At 46.6% G+C, this 15,474-nt stretch overlaps 2 long non-coding RNA genes across 2 annotated transcripts in view; one reads left to right on the top strand and one right to left on the bottom strand.

The window, feature by feature from the left end:
• LOC132324933 (uncharacterized) overlaps window positions 1-15,474 on the bottom strand; it is a 56,122-nt gene that overhangs the window by 18,692 nt on the left and 21,956 nt on the right. The window lies entirely within an intron of this gene.
• LOC132324932 (uncharacterized) lies at window positions 9,066-15,427 on the top strand. The gene is made up of 2 exons (XR_009485775.1): window positions 9,066-10,505; window positions 10,846-15,427. It is a non-coding gene; the product is annotated as an uncharacterized LOC132324932 (long non-coding RNA).

The raw sequence follows: 15,474 nt of genomic DNA, 5'->3' as shown, positions 1-15,474 counted from the left end.
AATTTCAAGTCAAAAGTAAATCACGATTAAACGAGATGTTCCAATTTGAATGGCCAGGTAAATGGCAACCAAAGAAGAACAAAACAAGTGCTAATCCTATCCATTCAATTATTTTCTAAATCCCCCTGATGGCAGAAGGGAAGATATGCTTCAGGGAAGATATGCTTCTCCACAGACTCTGAGCACTTCCAAGAGGAGGTGAAGCACCACTGAGTCCCAGTTACTGGGCAGGAGAGTTGGGCATGACCTGGTGAATGACTTGCATGAGGAGACTCAGTAACAGAGCCAGCAACAAAATCTGTGTCTCCTGAACCTGAGGATAATTCCTCATCTCTCCAATCAGGCTGCATCCCCTTTCTGCAGGCAGCATTGCTGTGTGGGGACGGATATTTTATATTTCAATTAACCTGGTCTTAGCAAAAGTGAAAAGAGCAGCATCTCTTGTGCCTTAGCCCTCATCTAGGTGAGATGAATGACCCAGACAAGAAAACACATTTGTGTAGCTGAGCAACATCCTGAATAATTTATGCATTGCAAATTATATATCTGAATGATGAATCTAAAAGACAGTGTTGATTACACATATTCAAAAGTAGGAAGCATTCAGCCAATTGTCATGCAGATACACAAATTCAACAATTCCCATAAAGATATCCGTTAAGAAAAGAATAATGAGTTGTTACAACAGTATTAGCTCATTTCTAGATGGAGCTGGTGAAACAGCTAATGACAATGCAGAATAGTTTGATTAATATTTTTGTTCTGAACTTGAAAAGAAATAGATGATACGTTGAGATGACATAAGGATGATGAAGTGCTCTCCAGTGCATCACTGAGAAGAATGACAGACAACAGCTGTTTGGGGCAAACAATTTTAAATTTCAAAGTGCAGAAAACTTATACCCTGAAGTCCTTCAAGAACTGTCTGGGAAATGTTTAGCTTGTTGGCATCCATTCTTAATAACCCCAGGGATGCCAGCAAATTTCCAGTGGACTGGAAAAAGTCTAAGTGTATTTTGAAAAAGACAAGGTGGAAATATCTGACATGAGCACCAGACCAAACAACAGAGAAGATGACACAGGATTCAAGTGCAACAACAAAAAGAGAGAGAATCAGTGCCAGTTTACAGTTTCATGGAAAACAGGTCTCATTTCATTTTCTGTTGGTTTTATAAAAAGTGACTGATACTTGTAGCTGCCTGGATGCAATCCCTGGGTGAGGCACCACTAGGCTCTACACAGCACTTTTGGGGGAGAATGAACCTATGGCAACAGCTCCAGACAATGTATAAAACAGTTGAGGGGCTGGATGGCTGACAGGCACCAATGGAGGTGGCACACACAGGAGCACTTCTGGTGGGGCTCCCTGGGGACCTCTTCTAGACCTGACACTTTGCAGCATCTTCCTCCAGTGATCTGGAAAGAACAACTATTGCTACTGACAGAATTTGCAGATGACTCTGGGACAGGCAGGGAACTGAGGGGGGTTTGATGATTGCAGACAATGAAGACAATTAGGAAGTTAAAGTCACTCAGACAAAATGCTCTTCAGTAAAAATTAAAAAACATGTTGTGGAAGAAGCAAGGAATACAGCTGTGCCTACTGTATATGGACCTGTAGCCTGAATTCTCATAGCCTGAATTTTGCCTTCCTCATGGAAAAGCAGGACAGTGTGAACCTGTGAGGTGATGATACCAGAAAAGGGCTAATGGGCCCTTGGTGAGAGTGCTGAAGATGTGGTTGTGTCAGGACAACCAAAAAGCTGATCAATCCCTGCAGCAAACTGCTGGAGGAAAATGGCACTCTCCACACTGGAAAGTGGCTCCCTGAAAGCTTCATCACTGCTTAGGTGAAAAGGAAGGAGCCTTTCTTCTTCTGGCAGCATTTTTCAAGGAGTTGCAAGTGGTAAAGTCACTCAATACCAGTGCAGCCCGCAAGGTGTGTACCACAGCCACTGCCCCTGGCACTGCCCAGCCTCGATGTGATCCCTCCAAAAACCCATGTGAGAACTTTGCCTGGGTTCTCTACCCTCAGATGCAAAAGAAGCTGCTGTGGTCTGTCTTAATTTATAATATCCAGGACTGTTCTTGTGTCTGGAAGGGAAATGAACAAGGGGAACCAGAAGTGGCAGATGCTCTTCTTACCTGAAATTTGGGTTCAGGCTCAAAGATTCTTATTTCCTGCTGTAACCATCCTATGGCACAGCTGGAGGCTGCTCCTGGGCACAAGTTTTAACCAACTTGTAAGAATGGGGTGGAGAAGGAGCATATGAAGACACACCACTGGCAATGGGGAAAATTGGTCACTACAATTAAAGAAACCCCATCCAAATTTTGTCCAGTTGTACCTACCTGGATTCTCCCTGGTTTTTTTTGCCCCATGAAGTCAAACAAAACAAGAAATGAGAAATAAGTGTTTCACATTAATACCACACAAAGATCTTCAAAGTGCAAGTGTTGCAGGTGGGGCAGTAGAGAGCACAGCAGCCCCTTTCCCGCAGAATGCACCAGTGGGATCCCACATGACTCCTGGGATGCAGCAGGCAGTGCCTTAGGGACAAACAGACTGTGCCTCAGCTTGCACCCACTGACACAGAGCACTCTGTAGTGTGCTTTGCACCACAAACTCTGGCCTGGTTGCCTGGGTGCTCCCTGAGGTGGGATCATTTTCTTCCTTCCATTTCCTTGCAAAGACTACATTGCTGACCCACTGGGGCTGTTTTTGGGTACTGTGGTGTGCAGTTAAGCTCCTTCATCCCAGCAACCCCTGCACAAAGAGATGTTGCCAGTAGCCATGGGCTGCATCATCCTTGAGCTGAAGCTAACATTTGTTTTCATTTAAAAGGAAACAAAAAAGCAAAGCCACTGGCTTGGGAGGCTGGAGTGGTGAGGACACCAGGTCCAACCTGCCAGATGGCAGCTCTGCACGGCAGTAAGGATGCTCTCTTGCCAGGGCCCCAAGCCAGGTTTCACCAGGGTTTGCACTCCACGTGCTCACAGCCAAGCTGTTCATCATCCCAGTCTAATGGCACGCACAGAAATCATGCAGTTCTGGCAAAGCTCGGAGCACCGGCATCTGGAGGAGCTTGGATGGAGGCATCCCTGCCTGGTCCAAGTCCTGCTTGCAGATGATGAAGTATCCTGGAGGAAACCAGACAGAATTCACAGCATCAGGCAGTAGGTGATTAATAGGCCATTACCAAAAAGTTGTGATGTCACAGACTCAAGCTGGAAGGGCAGGAGGGAGCTTGCCTGGTGCAGGTCAAATAGACTGATTTTGGGATATAAACATTCACGCGTGGTTACTTTTGAATATCCCCCTCTGAAGTGTTGGCAACACAGGTGTACCACCACACAGGGGGCCTAGAGCAATAAAAGAGCCACAGCCAAAAGGCTCCTGGTCCATAAGGGAGAAAAGGCTGAGATAAAATGGACTGCTCAGTTTTGCCTGAGCTAAATGCCCTGTAAATCACTAGCCCATTGCTCCTCACAGACAAGCAGTCCTTTCAGTGACAGCACAGGCTAATGTCAGCTTCCTTGTCCCTTACACTGATCTATTTTTGCTGCATCAGAGAGGAGCTAATGAACCCACCTGCAGCTAGAGTGTGCCAGTGTGAATAACCGAGTGAAATATTTTGCTATTTAGCTCAGATAATAGAAAGGCCTTTTTTTAATTTCAGAAGAGAACTCCCTTTCATTCCATCTATGAACATGTCGTCTTAGTGTTCCTGGGAGCAATGGGAGGATTCTGTCTGCTGCACTACTGAAATGCTGTCATGTTTATTAATATTTCCAAATTGGCCCAAGTCCCACGCACATCATTACACAGGCAAACAATAAACAATCATGCATTTAGTAAATTTGACATCCACCACGAAGGACTGGTTATTGTATCGTAGGATTAGCTACACATGCTGCCTCTCCCTGCATTCACAGCTCAGCAATACCAAACCCCACAAAAGCCTTGGAGACTCCCTGGGTGCTGCTCCATTACCCTGCCTGGCAGATAAATGTGTGCAGGGGAGATCAGTGTAAAGCATTGTGTGAACATGAAAGGAGAGGGGGAAAAGGAACTGCTTGTCATGTCCCAAAATAGGAAGGATCCAAGTAATCAGTGTATCCCATCTGCCCCTGACATCCCAAGGTGCTCATTGAGATTCAGAGGGAAGTGCAGCAGGGTGATGGTCAAGGGCACCCTGGCTCAGAGATGGGCAGCTCTGAGCCAGCACCTGCTTCCCTCAGAATTGGATCCAGCCAGCACCCATCCCTGCCACCACGAAGACAGAAAAGCCCCTTCATGACACCAGAGGATGTCATCTGTGGGAGAAGAAGGGAACATTCAAGCACAGGGCTCTACATCAGGAACAAACCTATGAAAAAAAATGCCCAGTGCAAAGCCTGGGATTTTAGCATGCCACTTCCACTTCTTTTCACCCCTGAGCTGCAGGGATGAAGAGAAGGAGAGGAATTGCTGCCCACACTTTTCAGGATGAGGTCCTTGAGAGCAGAACAAGTAAAGGGCAAAAACAAATGCCCCTTCTGCTAAGGGGCCTTTTCCACTGCTGCATATTGCAATATAATGGGTATTCCTGATCCCTGGTTGCACGAGTTGAAACCCAGGACACTGCCACAATTTTCCAGTGAGATGTGCAGAAACCAATTTGAGAGTTGTGAAAAGTAATGCATTCCTCAAGCTACCAAAGCAGGAGTTTGTTACAAGTTCCCACCAATCCAAAAAGTATTGCACCCTGATTTGGCTGTTTTTGGGGGGAAGCCAATAATTAGCAGACTATGGAGGAAAGGGAGTTAAGGCACACCTGGAGTCAGACACAGGGGAAATGGGTGGGCTTGGCACAACTCAGGTACCAAACCTGGCTTCCAAATGCTGAAGCTCTGGAGCCATGAAACTGTACCACCCTGATATCTCAGACTAAGCAAATAATCCCAGTGAATTCTTCAGGAGATTCCCTTAGACCAGTTTTGAGAGACATTTGAGAGGGTGACACGACATTGGTTAACTATTTCAAACCTTTCTGCTGTTTCCCTGGATGATCTCTAGCACGCCATTTGCTTCTCTCTGAGAGTAATGTTGTGAGAGCATTTGGTGCTCCCCTCTAGAGGCTGTGATTCTTCATTCGATAGAGGCTGTGAGCTGCAGTTTCCCTTTCCTCGGGCAAATACCACTCACCTGCACGGGAAAGGGTGGAAGAGACCAGCCCTGATTAGCAAAATGCTTTGTGCTGATGTTTCAGAGGTGCTTTGAGACAGCCCACGGTATGCAAATGACCATTAGCCGATAATGGGTTTCGTGCTCATGCACTCCTCTCTCAGGGCAAAAATTTGGGTGAGAATCAGATTGTTATTCTCGCCTTGTTTGTTCATTTCATGACTAGTTTTTAAGCGAAGGATGCTTAGCTGGTCAGTCAGTGCTCTTTCTTAAACTGGGCTTTTTACAATTTTTTCCTTCCCCGACTTTGTCTAAACAAGGTATTGATTACGAATAGCGACATTTAACAAGAAGATCTGAGCTAGCAGGAGTAGCGAGGCTGGGTACGATTTAGATGCTCTTTTCTGCTCCCTTCCCTAGCAAACCCTGGAGGCCAATTCCTGGAGACCAGGCAGTTGTTTGGGAAACCGAAGGTCAGAGGTGACAAAATCAGTCCATAACTCTGTCCCTAGTGGTTGGTATTCACACCACTGGCTGGGGAGAGAGCCAAGCATGTAAGGTATTTCAAGGAACCTCAATATTAATATGTCTGGGCCTGACAGTGCATTAAGAGTGCATTAACTCATCCAAACTCATCTAAGTTGCCAACTTTACTTTGGTTACTCATCACTCAGTTCTTCCTCCACTCCCGTCATTGAGCAGCGCTTGAGGACAGCCACAGCTGTGAGCCAAAAGGTGTCGTTCTCATACAGAAAACTTGATTTGCAGAATATCCAGACTCTTGGAAGCTGTAAACACTGGACAGCCATGCATAAAGCCCTGTCATGTGATGACAAGTCTACAAGAAAGCTGAGGAAGAGAGGAACTTTTTTATAAGGGCACATAGGGTTAGGGAAGAGCACAAGGTTTTAAGCTAAAAGAGGAAAGATTTAGATTAGATACTAGGAATAAATTCTTTATTCAGAAGATGGTGAGGCACTGGAACAGGTTGTCCACAGAAGTGATGCTTGACCTACCCCTAGAACCATTCAAGAACAGGTTGGATGAGGCCCTGAGCAACCTGGTCTAGTGGAAAGTGTCCCTGCCCATGGGAGCAGGGGGTGGTTCTAGATGGTCTGTGAGGTCCCTTCCAAACCAAACCATACCATTCTATGGTTTCTTGACCAAGAGTTTTGAACAGCTTTGAATAAAGACCCAAGATAATATCTTAGTCCCACTGCCTCAGCCTTGGACTGTGAAGAAACTTCACCCCCAAACTCTTTGCTCAGCCTCCTGGAAGTCACCTACCCTTGATGCAAACTCTTGAACCCTTTGCTGAATATATGCTTTGACAAATCCACCAGTGCAGCTGAGAATGTGCTAGCACCTGATGCATTGTCCAGAAGCTCAGCTCTTAGCTAATGGAAGGTTAGACACTTCCTCAGTTTATCTAGTTTTAAAACAGAGAATGAGCAGCACAGCCCCTGAGCTTAAACAGGATGGGGTTTGTTCAAGATAGCCATTGTGTGTATGAAAATAAATGAGTAGCATGACAACTTAATCCATCTGTGCTATTTTGTCTTGCCAGTGCTGGACACAAAATTTCTGCTGAGGATGCACAGACACCTTGTTGCAGCAGAGACTGTGGCGCAGTGAGAAAGCTTTGGCTCCGGTACTGCCGTGTGCTCACACCAGCAGTGCTCCAGCACAGCTGCCTCCCATGGTGTCAGCATCCTCCCTGAGCCCCACACCTCTGTGCTGAGTCCTGCAGCAAGTGCACCATCAACTCCACAGCATGGCCAGGAGGATGGGCCTGTCCTCAGTGTCTGGCCACAGTTGCCAGGCAAGGCTGGGTTTCAGGGCTTTATTAACATCCTTGTGTTATAATGTTAGTGTGTTGTCTGCCTTTGGATTCATAGTTGCTCATTCCTTGTCCCTTGTGCTTCAAGCTCTTCTTCTTTCTCACTTCTACTGCAGTGAACCCAAATCCTGGGTGCTTGTGGCTATTAAAATTCAGTCCCACACACGAATGGCCTTTGCACTTCATTTTGGAGGGCAAAAGGCAAAATTGCACCTGTATTTTTAGACACGTGACATGCAAAGCCCCAGGCAAACACACATAGGACTGTTTCTGACACCAGACCCTAAAGAGCTTCAAAATTTGTTTCACCTTTACAGATGAGGGCCACAGTCCCATAAAAGATCAGCAGCTGTGCCAAGAACCGATCTGACATCTTCAAAAGCTTTAGGCTGGTGGTGTTTTTCCTCCATAGCTGCCTTCTTCACTTGCTTTCCACCTACCCCAGCCCTGCCTTCAAACTTTGAAGAGCAACAATCTCATTCAGATTTTGTTAAGGAGCTGTTGTCACTAAATACCAGAGTACTTAATTTCCTTTGATTTTCTAGGTTCTGTTGTTATTACAACAACAGAAAACAAGACCAGTCTCTTATTTTTTAATTTTTGAAATTTTGTTTGTTTTTAAAAAAGCATGCCAGATTTTGTATACCAAGTTCCAGTGATGAGCAAACACAAGAGTTGTAAAGACAGCTTGTTTCCAAAAGAGCTTTTGCCATGGGTGCAGTCCTACAGCTGCACTGAAAGCAGTCTGAATGCCACTGCCTTCCCTGCTTGTCCAGCAATGTGCCAGTTCTCTTCCTGGCTGAGCAGCCCATTTCACCTCACTGCTGGGTTTTACATCAACTTAAATTCACTGTAACAGAATCACCCTGGACTTGCCACCTTTTTTTTCTTCTTAAGAAAGTAAGTTGAATTGAAAACTGCCCGTGAGAAGTTCAGCTCCAAGGGTAAGGAAGGTGAGGTAATAAAGATTTCTGTAAAAGCTCAAATCCATCATACTCTGAAAGTTTTGGAGCGTATGGTAGCTGTGCCCTTTGCTCTGGCAGAGTTAAGGCAGAGCACTCATTCATCACTCGCTGAGAGCAATTTCAGGCTGGGAAATAGCCAGGGGAGTGGTGAGTCAGCCAGAACACAAGAGTGTCACTCAGGCAACAAAGAGATGGAAAAAAAGGGCAGGTTTGAAAAATGAAGGAGGTTTTGTATGTCACAAGTTTATGGTCATCAAATTTTCCAGGAAAGACCAGGAATAAAATTGCTTCGTGCACATTTTCAAATTGGCAGTGATATGTCTGAACTTGAACTTGGGGGTCCCTTCAGAGTCAAGAGTAAGAAGAGGATACCAATAAAGTGCAATTCACTTGCCTAATGCTTGGGGTAACCCATACACAGAAATGCCTGTTTCTCTCCCTGACTCCAGCTCATCTGTTGAATACCTACATCATAAGTATCTAAAGGCCAGTGAATAAATTGCACCAGGTGTTTCTGAAGAAGAACACCAGCTACCAAGTCACCTAAGCTCTGTGCAGGTGTTACTTGGTGACATCCTGTTGCTCTTGATGAAGGCAGTGGTACCATCCCCTTCATTTGAAACATGGGATAACAATGTATACGTATTTGAACGTATAGCAACTACATTTTAAAAAAATTCATTTTGGTAATTGCACCACACGCCTCTCATGACCCAATATGCCTCTGTTTTCTATTGAGTCGAGCCTGCACACAAGAAGAGGTGCTGGTGTGTTTGTCTCAACTATATGCAAACATTCACTGGTTCAAGCTTCTTGTGTAATGAGGAGGCAGAAACACATCCCCCTGGCTTGTGCCAGCAGTCAGGAGCAAATAACACAGCTTACCACTTAATAAGGAGACAAAAGACACCTTGCATGTATGTTTGTCCTTGTGTCCTTCCCAGCAGCATCCCTGCACCATGGCCCCTACCCACCTCCCACCAAAGGCAGATTTTGTACCTGTCCAGAGTGGGATTGAGCTCAGGCCCTGAGCAACCTGCGTTACTGCAGATGCTCCATGGATTTATTTATGCCTGTGGCATCAATAGCTCCTTCTCTCCACAGGACACGTAACACCTCTGGAATTCAGCAAGAGGAGACGCAGGCACAGCCAGGCACTCGTGTGCTGGTACACACGTGTATGGCCACCCCTGCACAGCTCTGCCAAGGGTGGCACCTCTCCACCAGCGAGGTCTGCCACTGCCTACACCTGCCAGCTGCCAGCCCTGCCCACTGCAAACCACCTGAGGAGCTGTGCTGCTACAACATTGCTGCTGGCAAAAAAAAAAAGGGGGGTTTGGTTAGGAAAAACAAGAATGTATAGGCTGCCAGCTTGTGAATCTGCATGCTGTCAGCATTGGTAGGGAGCAAGTTTGTCATTCCACATGGGGAAAACAGACTTCTGCAAGAAGGATGTCATGAGGGGAGTCAGAAGTCACTGACCAAATTGTGTTACACTGCACTTTTGTGTCTGTGCCTTCACTGTTTTGTTTCACACACCTGGCCTCTATGGCCACTGAATCCATGGGAAATAGAGTATCCAAAAGAAAGCAGCAACAGGAAAAATTGACACCAAAAGCATGAGTGATCCCAGAGGAAAATTGAGGATACGGATACACCATTGCCCTGGAAAGAAATAAATACCCTTTTAAAGAGAGGAATGATGTAAAGGCTGTGTTGTCTGAGTGTAAACAAGCTGACTTGGAGGGTACCTGCCCTGGTGTGGAGACAGCATAAATCCTGCCCCTCGACGTCTGCACAGCTGAGGGCTCTCAAAGCTCCTACACCAGGAACATACACTGGACACAGAGATAAACGGGTTCTGTGAATTTCATGTAGGCAAAGTAAACCTCCTTGGGAGTTGACACGCCAAGCGGCTGCCCTCAGAGTGGTCAGAACTGGCACAGGATTTCTTTGTGCTCTCCCTGCTCAGTGTTCCTGATGCTGCTGGGATCCTGCTCTGGATCCATTCCAGAGGAGCAGCAAGGTGGTGCCGGCCCTGCCAGGAGTGCTGGTGCTGAGCTGTGCAGACCTGGCCCCTGGTCCTGCTGCCCAGGCTGCCAGTGGGAGCCCTGCCTCCAACCCACCTTGGGTCTGCTGGGAAAGCTGAGCCTCTTGGCAAGCCACCTTGCACGCCTAGCTGAAAATAGCGCTGTTTTTGCCAAAACATACACTCAGGGCTTGGATTCAACAATGCTGCATCAGCAGCTCGTAATCAAGTTGACACGGGCTGATTGTTTATTGTAAGAGACGGGGGAAATCGTGATTTGACCGGATTCAGTAAAAACCAAATAAACCGGAGGAGAGGAGCTGGGTTTATTTGCACGAGACAGGAAATCTTTTCAGTGGACTTGTGACAACTCAGGCCTTGACCTGCTGTCTCTTCTGCATGCAGCCAGGATGGTGGGGTGGTCTGTGAACTTGGGAAGGGCTGGAGTGAAGTCTGAGCAGGATGCGAGGGAGGAACAGAGCACTTATTTGTGCAGCGCAAGGCGTGAGTATGAGCTGTCAGCAGAGAAACGGGGAGAAAGAAAATATGGAGGGAGGAGAAGAGGAATGCTATAAAATGTAATATGTAAACTGCCAATCATGGCTGTGGCAGTTTGTGCTTGCTATATATGGCTTTCATCTTTGCTCTTTGTTTTATATTCATTTCTTTCCCCCAGGGTAGAATATATTGGCTTTCCAGCCTCCTCTGTTTACTGTCCTGGGTTCCTGGCTGAAGCCAAAGCAACGTTTTCTTACTTGCTTGTTTTCTTTTAGTTTGATTCTTGAGATCTGAACTTCTGCCTCCCACACATTGCTGCCCTTTCATTGTCTTGCCCCCTCTGCAGGGGTCCCTCCTCTCCTGAAGGGCAGATGCCAGCATTGGTGATGTGGGGACCTGTTTTCCAGAGCAGCTGAGCTATCAACCCTTCCTGGTCCTGAGCTCCTGAGCACCATGACTGAAAATCTCATGGCCTGTGACATCTGAAGGTGACACAGGGGAGGAAGGGCTGCTGCCCTCAAGCTTTCCACCTACAAGAATGCCCTGTAGTAGATGAGACCTCCTGGAGAAGAGCAGCACCTACTCTGAGAAGCAGTGGCAAGAGGCATCTGGTAATCATCATGGAAGCAGGGTGGAAGAGGGGAATTACACACAGACTGCAGCCCAAACCAGGAACCAGGGCAGGGCTGGGAGGCATTCACACCCTTCCCCAGAGCAAGGCTGCCTCAGTCTGTGGCAGTGGTTTCCTCAGCAGTCCCCAGCATGGTCCTGGGTTTTTCTGTGCCTTCTACAGCTGTCTGCTGCTAATGTAAATACCAGGTTGCTCCAGGGCAGGGAGACAGCAGAGTCCAGACCCTGGGGGCGGCTGTACCTGATCTCACTGTTGTGCCATTTCCAGCACCCAGCTCTGTGACACCAAGCCAAAGGTGGCTGAGGGCTTTTCATCTGCCTCAGAGGAATGTGTTCTTTACCTTATCGGTTGAGCCTCAGGGGCTCCTCCTCTACCATGATTAGCTTAATAACACCATCTCAAAGTGCCTCCTGCATGATGTCACCCTTCACAGGTTTAGCTTTGAGCCAGGAGGGACCCTGCCCCGTGCTGACCCTCCCAGAATGACAGCATCATGTGCAAGCAACCTCCCAGCTCCCATTTGAGAATGGGGCACAGGGGCTGTCTTTGCTTCTCACTCCACAAGTGCATTGGGAAGCAACTAGTGGTGATTCACAGTCCAGAGCATTTCTGCAGTGGTGGCTCTCAGCTGCTCTTGTCGCACAGAAAATGGAAATTTTTGCACCTAGCTTCAGCCAGGAAAGCTTGGTCAGACTCCCAAGGAAGGAATATTGCTCCTAAGGCACCTTTCAGCCTCTGGCTGTCCTCATGAAGGCAGAGGAAGGAGCAGAAATCTGCACATGACTTCCCTTCATCAGGCAAGGCTGCCTTGAAGGTCACCTCAAGCACCCCTGCGCCCTGCCACCATGTGGATATAAATCAAGCCAGTGGGTGTTTCTAGAGCCAAGATCAGAGTGAATCAAAGATTATTCCTCCCACTGCCATGGCAATATAAATTAACTCGTGGAGCAGAGGGCTAAGACAACCTTAAAGCTGAGCTGGTACCTACCTGACAGACACCACTGAGCTGCAGCAACGAGGTCACAGTCAGCAATGCCACAAGCTCTCAGTGGCACTTGGGTGGCAATGGTCCACCCCAAGAGCTGGGGCTCAACACCTGCAGTCTGAGGCGGACATATGGATATATTGCTCAGATATGGATATCCAGGAGCGTGAGCAGCCACCTTGAGGAGGCGATAAACTGCTCATAAAATGGCAACATCCCATGTAGGTTTCAAACTTGCTACTCTTAAGTTCATCCTTGTTTTTCTCGGCTTAGTTAAAAAATTGGAAAAGCTCAAAACTGTTTGCAGACTCTGGGAGTAGCACGGTGTTGGTGCTGAGCTCCAGAAAGTGCTTTTTGGTTTGCTATTAATAGAACCTCTCCTCATTAAATTAATGAAAAATATCACTGAAAACAAAACAGCTTCATTTTTATCACATAATCTTGGGAGGGAAAACAACTTCTTAGGTGCTGATGACATTTGACACAGCTTGTTCTATATAGCCACCAAAACACTGCAAAACAACCTTTCCCAAGGATATCACCTGACACAAGCCTTCAAGGCCTTGGCATCTGGATCTCAGTTCTGAAATCGGACTCCTATCTGTGTGTGGTTCCATGGAAAACTTCTGTCACTGTCTTCCAGATGCCAGCTAAAGCCTGCATGTTGCAAAGAAGGAGATAAACCATTCTGGAACTTTTGTCCAAGTCTGTCAGCTCAGTCACTTGTGGATCTACCATTCTGTGCCAGTGAGAAACATGCCTGTCCCTGGTAGGACCAACCCAAGCCCCATGATGTAGGCAGGCAGCACAAAGAAATTAAATAAAAGAATACTTTGCACTCATAAAAGAGGATCAGATGTTTTAAGGTGTGATACCTGCCCAAAATGCCAGATTTTGGAAGAGTCAGTCATCCCAAGGCCAAGTTAAACAGGATGCAATCAAAGCTGAGTGGCTGCCCAGGGACAGGCTGGGTTTATGAATGACACTGGAGGTGGAACCTCCCTGAGTCACCAGCTTGTCTTGTTTAAATTGGCCACATCTATGGATAACCCCTTGTACCTTGGCTCTCTTCAGCAGTTTCACACCTTTAAACAACTGCCTTTCTTTCATTAACTCGTTCTCTTAACTTTGCTCCAGATTAAATGGTTTTGGTGTGATGCATTTTCTCTTCTTTCAATTTCAGGCAAACCTATATAGTGAAAAGACTTTACTCACCAGCTTTCTACCTTGTGATGATTAAAGCCAGTAAAGCATCCTGGCACAATGCAAGTAGGAAAAATGTTTGCACTGAGAGCAGACACTTCATCCACTATTGTACCTTTGGTTTACAGCTCACATACCAGAACCTGCAGACATCTGGAAACCTGTGTTTTCTGAACTCAATTGCCAATAGGCCTCAACACACCACAGGCACGTCCATACCCTCCATTTTCATCTGCACCACTTGTGAGTAAGTGCAGTCTCACACATCCCTAGGAATGGCAAGGCACACCACTCGTTTCCCCCTTCCCAGCTCCCTTTAAACAGAGAGACAGCATGTGCAGCAGGGTCACCAACACAGCCCTGGGTATGAACTCATAAATGTTCCTCAGCAGGGAAGCCCAGGCTTTCAAGAAAGACTTAGGGACTTTCTTCTGATCTCAGGGCATATTTTTAAGCAGTTTCTCAAGGATGGCTTTCCCCATACATTGGTCTTACCTCACCACACTACAACTCCATGGGCTGTGACAGCAGCCTGAGTGCACACTCTGGTTGCCCAGCTCCAGGACCAAGTGTAAAAGGAGCATGGAGCATGGCAGATCTTTAACACATTGTTAGCTCCTGGATCCACTCCTTCAAGGACCTGCATGTCTTCAGTGTGACTCCCAGCTCCTGTTGTCCATGGTCCTTTTCCAGTGTGATGACCCTGAGAGCAAGGTGCAGCTACCAGGACAGTGGGAGCATTGGGTATCCATATCCACACCCCTCTTCATCTTTGCAGACTCAGGGAGGGGGAGGAAATGAGATGCTCCCCCTCACCCTCACGGTGTTGTTGTCACAAGGCTGTGCCATCATGGCTATGTTGCCCTGCCTGCTTGGATAGAACTTCACTTCTGTTGGGAAGCTGGCAGTGCTGGCTCCTGAGGCAGAATGGCCAGGCAGCTGCCATGCATGGTAGGGCACAAAAGGCCTCCATGCATTTCAGATGGGTTGCCTTCAGATTTCACTGTGGAACTGCTTCACGTGGTTTGGAACTTCTAGAGAACTTATTCCTGCATTAGATTGTGATCACAAAATTTTGCAAGCAAGCTGCCCCTTTAACCTCACAGCAGGTAGAACGCTATATTTGGGGGTGTTTTGTTTGTGTATACTTGCACCACACTGCACACAGAAGTTCTAATCAAAGCCGAGGAATTTTGTCCCTCAAAAGTCTCTTTGCCAGAGACTTTGGTACTGCTCCGGATTTGAAAACTGTTCTAATCAAGAAAAAAATTAAGTCAGAAGGATAGGATGAGTAATCATTCCTGGGCAAGCAGACCTGCAGCAGCACACAGAAAGAAAGCACACTCCTTACACACCTACTGCTCCTGACTACACAGCCCCAACAGGAGCAGCCAGGCTGGCTAGGCCACCTCTCACCACAGGAACCCAGCTGAAACTCATCAGTTACACAGCTGCTCCTCATCTTGCCCACCTCCCAGTCCAGATGTTCAGGGCACTGGACACTTGGAGCACCCTCCCTAAAGGGCGTTTCTGCTACACAGTCAGGGTGCAGCCCTCAAAAGCCTTTGGATGGAAGATGTTCCAGGAAAATGGATAGAAATGGCAAAGAATATTTATTTGCTTGGTTGCCTTTGAGAATTTCTGAGAGGAACAAGATCCTGCTGTGCTAGGTGATGCACTTGAATAACAAACCAGCAATTTCCATTTTGTCCTTTCCCAGGAACAACAATTAGAGCAGGTCTTCCACAGTAATTTCCCTGCCTTGTTTGAAATACAGATATGCTGGCTTCCCTTTGCACAGAAAAATTCTGTTTGTGTCTCTATTTCAATGATGATTTTGTCCATTTATGCCTCTACTTATTATTCAATATAGAAAGAGAAAAAATCAATCATTCTTTCTACCTATCTGACTGACTGCACTAAGATAAAATGTTGCACAAGTAAAGATATTAAAAATGATTTAACTTACTACAGGAAAATAATTGCAGAATTCAACTGAGATTAATAGAACAAAATAAGCTTATCTGGGATTTCTTTTGCATTTTGTAGGAAAAGCAACTTATTATTTATGATGTATGTGCTGTGATCTCAATGAACCTTTTTTCTGTGTATGGCGTCCCATTTTTTTCAGCTAAGCGGTGTGTTTTTGGCATACT

This window comes from Haemorhous mexicanus, chromosome 3 (assembly GCF_027477595.1).
Source record: "Haemorhous mexicanus isolate bHaeMex1 chromosome 3, bHaeMex1.pri, whole genome shotgun sequence".
Classification (NCBI taxonomy): Eukaryota; Metazoa; Chordata; class Aves; order Passeriformes; family Fringillidae; genus Haemorhous; species Haemorhous mexicanus.
Note: the sequence above shows the minus strand (reverse complement) of the source record. Positions and strands in the feature narration are given on the sequence as shown.